We start from the raw sequence: 11,792 nt of genomic DNA, 5'->3' as shown, positions 1-11,792 counted from the left end.
TTTCCCCTCCCCTATAACTCAACTGAATCCAGCCAGGCAGGACACCTGTGGCAGAAGAATCGGGTCTCCTCCCAGATCATGCCAAGTAGTGGCATGGCATGGTTTGCAAGGAGATCTTCGGCAGCCACTTCTTGACACCAAAATATGGTCAGAAATCTGTGACATCCTGGCACTTGCAGCATCAGGGCTACAATGTGGTGTGCCGGGAGTCAGCTCTACTGAAACTCAATGGGATTGAGTTCTATATAGGGCTACCCTTGAATCTGACCCGGAAACACCAACTGATCCAGAATGTGGCAGCACAGGTCCTTACAAGGACCCTGTGTACAGCACATATCCACCCTGTGATTCATGAGCTGCACTGGCTACCGGTGGAGTACCGGGCCAGATTCAAGGTTATGGTGTTAACCCTTAAGGCCCTAAACGGTCAAGGACCCACATATCTTTGGGACTGCCTCTCCGAAGGGCACTGTGCTTGGCTGATGAGAACTTGCTGGTTCTTGAACTTGCCAGCTGTCCTCCACCAGGGCCAGGGCATTCTCAGCCCTGGCCCCAACCTGGTGGAACTCTCTGCCAAATAACATCTGTGCCCTGTGGGATGTAATGCTGTTCCACAGGGCATGTAAGGCAGAGATGTTCTGCCAGGCATTTGGTTGAAGACAGTGGCCCCGGTCACACAGGCAGGAAAATGCGGGGGGGGGGGAGTGTGGCTGTTTGCCCCGGAGCAAAATAACACGTGGCTGCGCGATCAGACATCCCATCGAGGTCCCGTGGTTAGGGGGGAGGTGCCAATCACAGGACAATCCTGCGGCATGGCAAAGAAGCGGCCTCCCTAGCAAAAGGCTCCAGGTTTAACCCCTTCCAGGGCTGCAGAGGAATGCAACCTCCGTCCGGTCCCCTCCAAGAGGAGCTTCAGCTGGGCGGCCCTCCCGGTGTTGTTTGGTTTTAAATGAAGTGTGCGCATGTGCTGTTGGGTGCTTGTGCACATCCCGTGGAGACTTGGGGAAAAAAAACCTTTTTGCGACGGGACATGGGTGGGCGCTGGATGCCACAACCTACCACCGGAAACGCGATCAGGAGCCTGCCCTTGCCCCGCAGTGCCTCGGAGGTACTCGTTTTTTACCCCGCATCTTCGGCGGGAAGCTTCCCAGATGTGGCGCTGTGATCGCTCCTGGAAAATCCGCCTATCTTCCGTCTCTGTAGCGTGGCTAATGCTCCGTGTGACCGCAGCCAGTGATGGTTTTCCAGTGACAGTTTTCCATCTGGCTGGCACTCCTGTTTCTCCTGCCTCTCCAGCCACCCCCACCCCCACGAGGCAGTGGCATACTCTGGCATTTCATCGCCATCTGACTTGCTGTATTATTGCTGTATATTTTATAATTTTAAGCTTTTATTAGAACTGTGTAATGACTTTTATGAAGTATGCTGCCCTGAGCCCTGTCCCACAGGGGAGGGCGGCTTTAAAAATAAAAGCCAATTTGCTTCCAGGTAGATCTGCTTAGGGTCGCTCCACCGTATATCGAAAGTGGGAGGCATAGATCCAGCAGAGGCACAATGTAGCCCATTAGTGAAAGAGGGTTAAGCTTGTGCTCAACTCTGCTGCTGAAATTATCAGTACAAATGGGAGATGCTTAACCTGGACTGGCTTTCGCCTGTGATCTTGAGCCCTTAAGTGCAATTTATCCACACCTTCTTTGAAATCTGGTGGTTGCAGCAATAGCACTATAACCACCCCCACAAGAACCTTTGAGGTATAAACAGCTACTGCTTTTTGCACAATTCTGCAAGCACTCCACTAATGCTGGCTAGTTCGGTGACGGAGGACTGCAAAACCCTGGAAGGGAAACAGGAATCTGCAGCAACTGAGCTAATCCAGCCTGGCTTCCCCTGTACCAGGACTGTCTTGGGCTGCTATCCTGTGCATGCTGGCCTTGGGAAGAAGCCCTATTGAACCCAGTGGGTTCACTTCTGGGGGAAAAAAATCATAGGATTGCACTGCACATATCAAAAGAACCCAGTGCCGAAATTCAGTCCTGTCCGTGGTTGTAGCCCACATTCAAAGCCCACATACGCTTCCATACAGAATCTTTCCAGTGGCTCTTATGTACCCCCCCCAAGCAAGAGTCTAGTTCAGTGCTGTTTTCAAATGTTTCCTCCAAGCTGTGCTTAGATTGTGGCTCTTAATAAAACCCACAAGCCCTACGCCAACCCTCACAGTTTAATATTTTCAGATGTATCCCACTTTTTCTTGCAATGGGGACTCAATTGGGTTTAAAACATCTTTCTCCTCCCCTCTGTTTTATTCTCACAACAACCCTGTGAGGTGGGTTAGGCTGCCCAAGGTTTACCTTGACTTCCAGAAAGCTTTTGATACAGTTCCTCATCAAAAGCTCCTAAGTAAGCTCAATAGTCACAGGATAAAAGGACAAGTCCTTTTGTGGATCAAAAACTGGCTAATTAATAGGAAACAGAGAGTGAGTATAAATGGGCAATTTTCTCAGTGGAGGGTGGTAAGCAGTGGGGTACAGGGATCAGTACTGGGTCCGATGCTTTTTAACTTATTCATTAATGATTTGGAGTTGGGAGTAAGCAGTGAAGTAGCTAAATTTGCGGATGACACAAAGTTGTTCAGGGTGGTGAGAACCAGGGAGGATTGTGAGGCACTCCAAAGGGATCTGTCGAGGATGGGTGAGTGGGTGTCAATGTGGCAAATGGAATTCAATGTGGCCAAGTGCAAAGTGATGCACATTGGGGCCAAAAATCCTAACTATAAATACACGTTGATGGGGTCCGAACTGGCAGAGACTGACCAAGAGAGAGATCTTGGAGTTGTAGTAGATAATGCAATGAAAATGTCTAGACAGTGTACAACTGCAATTTTAAAAAAGGCCAACACTATGCTAGGGATTATTAGGAAGGGAATTGAAAACAAATCAGCCAGTATCACAATGCGCCTGTATAAATCAATGGTGCGACCTCATTTGGAGTACTGTGTACAGTTCTGGTCACCACACCTCAAAAAGAATATTATAGCATTGGGAAAAGTGCAGAAAATGGCAACTAGAATGATAAAAGGGTTGGAACACTTTCCCTATGAAGAAAAAACGCTTGGGGCTCTTTAGCTTGAAGAAATGACAGCTGAGGGGTGACATGATCAAGGTTTACAAGATTATGCATGGGACAGAGCAGGTAGAGAAAGAAGTACTTTTCTCCCTTTCTCACAATACAAGAACTCGTGGGCACTCCATGAAATTGCTGAGCGGTCGGGTTAGAACAGATAAAAGGAAGTACTTCTTCACCCAAAGAGTGATTAACACATGGAATTCACTGCCACAAGAGGTGGTACAAGCATGGACAGCTTCAAGAGGGAGCAGAGGTCCATCAGTGGCTATTAGCCACAAGGCATAGATAGGGACTCTCAGTCTGGGGCAAGGGATACTCTGTATTCTTTTAGCTTGGGGGGGCAGCAGTGGGAGGGCTTCTGGTGTCCTGGCCAATGTTCCCTCTAAGCTGTGGAGTCTTGTGAGCAAAAATTCTACTTTGTGAGCTACCGGCATTAAAGTTGTGAGCAAGCGATTTAGCTATTGCATAAATTAGTTTCCCCGGAGCCATCCTTCCTGAGCTAAGACAAAAATGTGTGAGCCGGAGGCTAAAAAACTGTGAGCTAGCTCACACCAACTCACCTTAGAGGGAACACTGGTCCTGGCTCCACTGCTGGACCTCCTGATGGCACCTGGTATTTCTGGCCACTGTGACAGAGTGTTGGACTGGATGGGCCTTTGGCCTGATCCAACATTGGCTTCTCTTATGCTCTTATGTTCTCTTAAGGTCACTCAGTGAGTTTCTTGATGGTGGAGCGGGGATTCAAACCAGGGTCTCCCTCAGATCCTAGTCTGACACCCTAACCACGACACTGTTCTGCTTAGGAAAGCTTAAAAAGTGCTAGGGGAGCCCAACCATGTCTCCTGTACCCTACAAGAGCTTTCCAAAAGGAATTGCTAAATGGGGGCATCCCAAAATGAGGAAGAGGGTTGGGAGCCTGTAAGTGCTTCTGAGCACATTGGGGAAACATGAACAGGCTCTAAAACCAGAACAGAAGAACCAGCAAGCCACAAAGGTCTCTGTTTGGAGAACCTCCTCCTGGGAACAGTGCGTGTGCGCAGGCACATGAGCTCCATGCACTGACAACTTTCCCTAGCCATGCATTGACAGCAAACACTTCTGGGCATCATGTCTAATAAGCAGGTTGTGCAGGGAAGCTGAAAAGTCATTCAAGAGTCAGGGTGGGCCCTTCACTTTCTTGACCTGCAGTGGCAAGACTTTATTTGTAAGGATGGGCATGAACCGGTTCACGAGCCAAAATTCAGGACCAATTTGGCCTGGTTCAGAACCCCCAAACTGATGTTTTGGGAATCTGCCTTCTCCATACATTTACCAGACTTTTATCTGGTTTGGTTCAGCTGTTTAGGCCATCGTCAATCGGTTTCCCATACCCCCACTTCCGAACCATTTCAGCCTAACAGCTCACGAGTGCACCTGCCCCATTGTTAGGCTAAAATGGCTGTGAGCCATTTCACTGGTTGGTTTTGGTCCAAGTGGGGGGAACCAAAACGGACTGGTGAAATGGCTGCCAGCCATTTAAATGTAACAGTGGGGCAGGTCCGCTCATCAGCTGTTAGGTTTAAATGACTGCCTGCCATTAAACCTGTAAGTTTCACTCCCCCCACTTCAAAGCGGGGGAAGCAAAGCAAAATGGATGAGTTAAATGGCCACTAGCCCCACCCTGCTGTTAGATTTAAATGGCTGGCAGCCATTTCACTGGTCCGAAGCAGGGGAAGCTAAACAGATGGGTTAAATGGTTGCCAGCCATTTAAATCTGCCAGCCATTTAACCCTTCCTGGGCCACTCTGAACCTCAACCGAAACCGAAATTTTTAGGTTCAAGCCAATCCCTATTTATCTGCCATGGTGGGCCTGACACTTTCAACATTAGGTGCTAAAGAGCATACTTCTAGCCTATCTGTAGACCAGTTTGATCCTCCCCCCCATGTTTTTTTTTTAAGATTGAAAAGCTTGTTGAGTTATTTAAATGGAAAGTAAATTAGCTTGTGCTTAATGGCCCACAGTATTAAATGCTGTGTCTTAATCACTTTCGTTCCTTTGAATCACCCATGATACAATATCCACATTGCTAATACAGTTCACCCCCATGCATTCTGCTATTTTATAGCCTGGTCCAAAGGCATCACATCACTACATCTCTATGCAAAGCCCTGAGGACAAATCTTTCATAGTTTGGGGCTGGTTGTCACCAGCATGCTAACGATACTCAGCACCATATATCGTGATCCAAATCTCCTGGTGATGCAGTTGAGGTCCTGAATCACAGCCTGGCTGCCGTGGTTAACTGGCAAAATGAACCAATTGAAATTAAACTTGGGAAAGGCAGAGGTAATGCAGGTTAGGAAGGTGGAGATCATGAAGGACACTGTTCTCCCCACTTCTTTTTTTTTTTTAGCCCCCAGAGGGGATTTTTTATTGATTTTTATCCACTACAAAAACTACAACAGAAAAGAAGGGAGGGGGAAAACTACATATACAGGAGAAAGTAAAGAACCCACTACTAACTAAAAACCCAAGAGAGGAGATCCTCCAACTAGCTTAGATACATCAAGTCTTCTCATCATTGATCCCTTTATAAACTGAGTCAAACTTTTATAGCCCTTTTCCCTTAGAGTTTAAATTTAACTGTCTAGTAACAGTACCCCCAATCATCCCAAAACCAGGGTTCTCAAAGGCACAATTCAGAGTCCTTCAGCCTTTACTTCTTCTTTTCCCTTCTCTTCCGCAACTTGTAAGGACTTTTTGGAGCTGCTGCCCCTTGCTCGGACAGACAGTCCTCTCTGGAAGAACCAGTTTCCAGCTCGCCACTGGACTTGCTGTCCTCTTCTTTTTTCTCATCCTCTGACCTTCCCAGCTGATCCCTTAGGAATTCTTGACCTTTCAGAACAGAGTCAATCTTTTCTTTTTTATCTTTGATCTTAAACATTACACCTTCTGGAAATAGCCATTTATATCCAATTGAGTTTGTTTGAAGAAAAAGCACAAGTTCTTTATATTTCTTTCTGCGTTGTCTTACTTCAAATGGAATATCCTTTAGCGTTCTGATGGTATTCTCCCCTGCTTTCAGGGGTGTTGCAGCAACCGCTTTCAGGATAGCATCCCTGATGTGCCTCTTTGAGAATCTTACTACAATTTCCCCAGGCAGATTATTTTTCCTTATATATCCTGAGTATGATCTGTAAGCCACATCCATATCGTCGAGCAGTGACTCCACCTCCATCTCTGCCACCGGGGCCAGTAGCTCACTCATCAGTTCTTTAAGATTCTCCCCTCTGTTCTCCGGCACACCCTGGAAGCGCAGGACCATGTTGGCCTTATCCATTTGAACTTGCAGCATTTGATCTTCCAAGGAAATTTGTTTCTTTTCCAACTTTTGCACTTTCTTCTTCACTTTCTGTGTAGTTGCAGACACTTCCTTTACCTAGCATCTTGCTTCATTATTTGTATTAAGTCGTTTATTTGCGTTTGTTGTGCAGTAATACCTTGAGTAACCACGGACATCTGTTCTTTGAAGTTATTCAGCTGTTCCAGTAGAGGGCGCATGTAGTCAGCTACAGCCTTTGCTGTCTCACTGGTAGTTTCCGGTTTTGGACTCTCCGGTTTCGTTTTCAAAAGTCTTTCTTTGATCCTCTTCCCCGCCATCTTTATCATTTGTCTACTTTCGCAAACTTTTTAAAAGTCTCTGAATGTGTGCTTGACCGCTTAAACTCGCTTGGGTAAGTACTTCTAGGCAGGTTTTTTCGCGTTTTCTTCCGCTCCACTCCTCAATCGCTCAAAAATTCATGCGCATGGGAGGCGTCCCTCCCCTGCTCGCTTTCCCCCCCGTTCAATGGGGTGGGGTGGGGAGCTATCTTTTCCTATTTAAACGCTACAAAATTGACTCACGTTCATAATCAGTCATTCAACCTCGCTTTCATTTCGTTTCTGCCGCGTGATCTCCTACGCTTGGCCCGGTCAGTGTCGCTAAGCCCATTCGGTCTCACAGCACGGAGAACCGTCAGAATGAAGAGGTGCCTCAATTCTCAGGCATTCTGCCCTCGAAGAGGCAACCTCTTAAAAGTTCCATGGCCAGGGTCCTTCACCGGGCCCCTGGGGGGGGGGTTGCGAGCCTGTGCAGCCCCTTCTTCGGCTGGAGCGCAGCTTCACCCCCGGGAGGTCCGGGAGGTGAGTCTGATAGCGTGCCGCCATAAACCACTGTTCTCCCCACTTCTGATGGAGTTCAGCTGACCCTTGCGGACTCGGTTAAAAGCCTTGGGGGAAGCAAGTTGATGTGGCTGCAAACATGCTTTCTACCAACTCAGCCCCTTTCCTGGGTATGGCTGACCTGGCTACCTGGATCCATGCCACATTAACACTGAAACTAGACTACTGTGATGCACTGTCTATTTGTTGTTGTTCAGTTGCACAGTCGAGTCCGACTCTTCGCGACCCCATGGACCAGATCACGCCAGGCCTTCTGGTCTTCTGCTGTCCTCTGAAGTTTGCTCAACTTCATGTTTGTTGCATCTATGACACTGTCTAACCATCTCATCCTTTGCCATCCCCGTCTTCTTTGACCTTCAATCTTTCCCAGCATCAGGGTCTTCCCCAGTGAGTGCTCCCTACTCATTTGGTGGCCAAAGTATTTGAGCTTCAGTTTCATTATCTGGCCTTCCAGGGAACAGTCAGGGTTGATTTCTTTGAGGATTGACTGATTTGTTCTTCTTGCAGTCCAAGGGACTCTCAAGAGTCTTCTCCAGCACCATAGTTCAAAAGAATCTATTCTTCGGCGCTCGGCCTTCCTTATAGTCCAACTCTCGCAGCCATACATGACTACTGGGAATACCATTGCTTTGACCATGCGGACTTTTGTTGGCAGGGTGATGTCTCTACTTTTTATCATGCTGTTTAGGTTCGCCATCGCTTTCCTCCCAAGGAGCAGGCGTCTTTTAATTTCATGGCTGCAGTCACAGTCTGCGGTGATCTGGGATCCCAGGAACGTGAAGTCTGTCACTACTTCCACGACTTCCCCTTCTATTTGCCAAGGAGTGATGGGGCCGGATGCCATGATCTTAGTTTTTTTGATGTTGAGCTTCAAGCCCACTTTTGCGCTCTCCTCTTTTACCCTGAGCAAGAGGCTCTTTAGGTCTTCTTCACTTTCTGCCATTAGAGTGGTATTGTCTGCATATCTGAGGTTGTTGATCTTTTCCCCAGCAATCTTGATCCATTTGTGATTCATCCAGGCCAGCATTTTGCATGATGTACTCTGCATATATATTAAATAAGCAAGGTGACAATATACATCTTGTCATACTCCTTTTCCTATGCTAAACCAATCAGTTGTTCCATATCCGGTTCTAATTGTCGCTTCTTGGCCCTTATACAGGTTTCTCAAGAGACATGTGAGGTGGTCTGGTACTCCCATCTCTTTAAGGACCTGCCATAGTTTGTTGTGATCCACACAGTCAAAGGCTTTAGCATAGTCAATGAAGCAGAAGTAGATGTTTTTCTGGTACTCTCTTGCTTTCTCCATAATCCAGTGAATGTTGGCAATTTGATCTCTAGTTCCCCTACCTCTTCGAAACCCAGCTTGTACTTCTGGCAGTTCTCTATCCACGTACTGTTGAAGCCTAGCTTGTAGGATCTTGAGCATGACCTTGCTAGCGTGTGATATGAGTGCAATTGTGCGATAGTTTGAACATTCCTTGGCATTGCCCTTCTTTGGGATTGGAATGTATACTGACCTTTTCCAATCCTGTGGCCACTGTTGCGTTTTCCAAATTTGCTGGCAAATTGAGTGCAGCACTTTAACAGCATCATCTTTTAAGACTTTGAATAGCTCAGCTGGGATACCATTACCTCCACTAGCTTTGTTGTTAGTAATGCTTTCTAAGGCCCATTTAACTTCACATTGCAGGATGTCTGGCTCTGTCTGTTGGTCTCCCCTCAAAAACGCCCTGGACCAGAATGCCACAGCTTAGCTATTGATGGGAGCTAGATGGAGCCTGCATATTACTCCCATTCTGCAGATACTCCATTGGCTGCCCATCAGTTACTGGGTTCTGTTCAAGGTTTTGGCTACCACATACAAAGCCCTTCATGGCCTCGGCCTCTCTTGTTTGTGGGACCACCTGTCTCCCTATGTTCCACCACCACCACTTCACTCAGGTCAGCAGAGGCTTCTGCAGGTGCCAACCCGCAAACGGGCAAGGTCAACAGCTATCTGTACACATGCCTCCTCCATTGTGGTTTGCCTTGCAGAATGGCCTGCCCGAGGAGCTCAGGAAAGCTCCCCCTCTCCTGGCTTTCTGCAAACTATACAAACCGAACTATTCAGGAGGGCTTTTCTGCACAGGATTGCACTGTACAAAATGGTTCACAAACTTACTTGGACAGTATGATTAGGGACTACAGGGGGGCGGGGCTTCGGGAGCGTATGCAACGGAAGCTCCGTGAGTGATCTCCCGGGTTCCTCGGCCTTCCCTCCTGCCAAAACCTATAGCGATTATAGTTTTCTTGGGGGGAAAAGCCATAGCCTTAAAGGGGAACCTCTCCCCCACCAGCGTGGACGCTAGAGAATCGGGTCGCCACCACCAGAAGCGGGCTGCGTCCGAGAGAAAGATCGCTCCGGCGGTTAACCAAAATGGCGACCGGAGCGCAAGGAAAAGCCCTGAGCTCGGACCCAATCACCAAGCAAGACCTTTTGGAGAGCTTCCAGGCAATAAAAGCGGAAATCAAGGCGGATATTCATGAATCGATTAGTGCGGCTCTAAAGCCTATTACTGAGCAAATCGAGGCACTTCAAGCATCCATTCAAAATGTAGCCCTAACCGCCGACGCGGCGCTTGAGGCCACCACCGCAACCAACGAGGAGGTGCGTTACCTTCAAGAGGCAGAAGCTTGGTCCCGAGAACAAATCTTGTTTCTGGAGCACCGAGTCAGAGAGAAACTAGCTAAGTTTCGTGGCTTCCCGGAAGAGGCGGAGAAAGAGGAGGACCCGGTGTCCTTCCTAACCAAATGGATGGGGACTACGTTTGCTTTACACAGCGTCAGAGTGCCCAAGCTGAGGAGAGCTTACAGAATAGGAGCAAAAGCTTCTAAAGATCGTAAGGGCCCCAGGGACTTTTTAGCCGAGTTTGAAGATGTGTCACAGAAATATAGCATCCTTACATTAGCCAAGAAAGCTCCCAAAATGGAGTTTAATGGTTCAAGCATTGCCATATTCCCGGATGTGGCACCTGAAGCCCTAGCGATCAGACGGGCTCTGAAAAAAAATCACTTTGCGGCTTAACGAGGCGAGCATTAAATATAAATGGCTACCAACAGGAGCTCTCCAAGTCCGTTTGAATGGGTCAATGCACCAAGCGATCAAGGTGGATGAAGGAGAGAGCCTGCTACGGGCGGTGGGTCTCAACCCCATCATTGAAATGGACACGGATCAACTGGCTTCAAGGAAAAGGGACAACCTACGCCACAGAAATGGAGCAGGATCCCGACGAGACGCAGAATCACATACAAGCGCTAAGATCGTATTCACAGTTGCTGAAGCTGTACAAGTTCACACTAATTTGTTTGTCTTCATAATTAATTAACTTGTTATGCATTTAGGTTAAACGGTTAAGGCTTCTAAGCATCTCTCAACAATAAAACTCAGGGAATAACCGGTATAAATAAGTAGCTGGCGGGGGGGGAAGATCATTCGTAGCCTCTCAATATGTTATTAGTTGTACTGATTTTATTAGTGGGAGGGTTTGTAACGTTACTGGATAAAAAGCCTTTAAGGCTTGGGGTTGAGTGGAGACTCAACCTCCCAGAACGCTACTATGGGAGGAGGGGGGGAGAGGGAGGGAGAGGGGTAAAGGGATTGTTTCTGGTTCTGGGAAGATATATTTGCAAGAAACGAGAGTACTGGATGGACGAAATTGTATCTATAGGCAACAAGAGGTTTCAGCAAGGAAAGTCAGAGCATCAGGGAAGGGAACACATTGAGTATCAAGTAAGAGCACGTGTGTTAATGCAGTCACAGTACAGAGAGACTAGCAGAGTCAGTTCCAAGACACTGAGTACCGGGGTATGGGTGGGTCGGGGGGAGGGGGTTGGTTTTGGGTTTATACAATTTATCCAATGCAGAGCCTTATGGATCTTTATTCAGGCTGAACATGTTACTTTACAATATTGGAACGAGTGGTTTTAGCTGTAAACGGAAGTCAGATAATTCAGAGGGGTATAGAACAGAACGCGAATTCAAGTGGATTTGGAAATCTCTGAGAGCCATGGAAACACGAGTACTCATGCTCTCTCCTCCAAATGAGGTTAAGGAGAGAACTAAGCAATTATTAGCACTCCAAGCGGAATCTACCATTTTACTATGGAAGATATTAGAGCTTTAACCCTAAACTGTAGGGGTATGAACAACAAGATCAAGGCAAGACGGATCGCCAAAGATATGAAACAGCAAGGCATTAATATTATATTCTTCCAAGAAACGTTTTTAAACAAAGGGGATAGGGTTCTGCCCTCAAAGTGGTACTCATCCCATTCAAGCAGCAACCCATTACCCTTGCCTCCCTTTATACTCCAAACAATAAACAATGCCAATTCATAAGTAATACGCTAAAAAAATTGGACAAATTCCGCACGGGTCCAGTATTACTAGGAGGGGACCTAAACTGTGTGCTTAATAAGCATTTA

The sequence above is a fragment of the Gekko japonicus genome, unplaced genomic scaffold (genome assembly GCF_001447785.1).
Source record: "Gekko japonicus isolate JY-2015 unplaced genomic scaffold, Gekko_japonicus_V1.1 scaffold1627, whole genome shotgun sequence".
In the NCBI taxonomy this organism is placed as follows: domain Eukaryota; kingdom Metazoa; phylum Chordata; class Lepidosauria; order Squamata; family Gekkonidae; genus Gekko; species Gekko japonicus.
This window is presented reverse-complemented; position numbering follows the sequence as displayed.